This window comes from Hippopotamus amphibius, chromosome 17, assembly GCF_030028045.1.
Source record: "Hippopotamus amphibius kiboko isolate mHipAmp2 chromosome 17, mHipAmp2.hap2, whole genome shotgun sequence".
NCBI classification, from domain to species: Eukaryota; Metazoa; Chordata; class Mammalia; order Artiodactyla; family Hippopotamidae; genus Hippopotamus; species Hippopotamus amphibius.
This window is the reverse complement of record NC_080202.1, coordinates 23,255,627-23,257,483: the sequence shown is the minus strand read 5'-3', so window position 1 is coordinate 23,257,483 and position 1,857 is coordinate 23,255,627. Positions and strand designations below refer to the sequence as shown.

Sequence of the window (1,857 nt, the reverse complement as noted above, 5' to 3'; positions counted from 1 at the left end):
TATATATGGGATCTTAGTTCTAGACCAGGGATCAAACCTGTGCCCCCTGCAGTGGAAGCACAGAGTCCCAACCCCTGAACCGCCAGGGAATTCCCAGGATATTTTTTTTTAAGTTTTAAAATTTTACAAAGTTTAATGTTGGTACTGTTTTTTTCCATATCAGCTGGTGCAATTTACATCATGTTTTATACTATTTCATCTTTGCAAAGACATCGTATACACAAAGATACACATTCGATAACTGAAAAATACGGAATATTTCATGAATTTGCATGTCATCCTCGTGCAATGGCCATGCTAATCTTCTCTGTATCATTCCAATTTTAGTATATGTACTGCCAAAGTGCACACAACCCTCATGGGATTTTTATGAGGTGTAAATAAATTTAAAATTCTCAGAACCGGTTAGAAATGTCTACAAATTAACTAGTTCTAAATACTAACTTGCTGGGCTTATCGGGTTGGGAAGTTCCGAGCGTTAGGACCTGCTTTCCTTTCTTATGGAATTTTCCCCACCAGAACACTGTGGGTTATTACTTGCCTTGAGTTTGCATTCACGCCTGTAAATTTATTCATCCTTTTAATTTACGTAAGGTTTTTGCACGCAATTCTCAGTTCTTCAAGAGAGGACAACAGGTTTTGGTTTTCTACTGTCATGGGAAAACAATAAGACCCCAGCAATGCGTCATTGTGAGGAAGTAAAAATGCTGCGGTAAACTGAAAAACAAAACAAAAAACTCCAGCTATTTCTAATTACTCCGTTTTTTTCTTCACAAAGATGGTGTTTGATTCTCGCATTAACCTTCAAAACTAGAGAAAATAGAATTTGTGGTGATCATTTTTTGAATGGACGTGACTTGTGGGTGCTTCATACATATTGCCAGCTGGTGAGTCATTTCAGATTATTGGGATGTGGGGAAACTTCTCAACAATCTGTTCTTGGCATTGAGCAATCCCAGCTAGGAAACTCATTTTCGGTGTAAGAACTTCAGGCTAGAGTCCTGTGTTCTTCCAGTTGCTATAATGGCCCATTGTAACAAATCACTAATTACTAAAATTGCCCCTCCCGTGGCCCTAAGGATCAAAAACAAAAGAAGTTCCCAGAGATTTGTCAGGGAACTATCTGCATGCAAACCAAATGTCAAGGTCAGTTTATACTTTCTCACCTCTTTTTGCTTGGTAGGACTAGGATTCTTTTTTTTAGCCTCAAATAAGCCATTGCCTCACCTGTTTGGCCACTGAAAACACTTGGACAATAATCACGTGATTTAAGTAGTGGTGAAATAATCTGATTTCACAGAGAACTACAGTGAGCATTAATTTTTTTTTTCTTTTAGCTGTGTTGGGTCTTCGTTGCTGCGAGCAGGCTTTCTCTACTTGCCGCGAGCAGGGGCTACTCTTCGTCGTGGTGCAGGGTTTCTCACTGTGGTGGCTTCCCTTTGCAGAGTACGGGCTCTAGGCACACGGACTTAAGTAGTTGCGGTGGGTGGGCTCAGTAGTTGTGGCGCACGGGTTTAGTTCCTCCACAGCATGTGGGATCTTCCCAGACCAGGGACCGAACCCGTGTCCCCTACATTGGCAGGTGGATTCTTAACCACTGTGCAACCAGGGACGTCCTGAACATTAATATTTTAATTGTTGGGCTTCCTAGGTGGCGCAGTGGTTGAGAATCCGCCTGCCAATGCAGGGGACACAGGTTCGATCCCTGCTCCAGGAAGATCCCACATGCTGTGGAGCAACTAAGCCTGTGCACCACAACTAGTGAGCCTGTGCTCTAGAGCCCGTGAGCCACAACTATTGAGCCCATGTGCTGCAACTACTGAAGCCCATGAGCCTAGAGCCTGTGCTCTGCAACAA

The 1,857-nt window shown here is 42.8% G+C and overlaps 1 non-coding gene across 1 annotated transcript; it reads right to left on the bottom strand.

Moving 5' to 3' along the window:
* Window positions 1-244: 244 nt before the first annotated feature.
* LOC130841164 (U6 spliceosomal RNA) lies at window positions 245-347 on the bottom strand. The gene has a single exon (XR_009050199.1). It is a non-coding gene; the product is annotated as a U6 spliceosomal RNA (small nuclear RNA).
* Window positions 348-1,857: the final 1,510 nt, after the last annotated feature.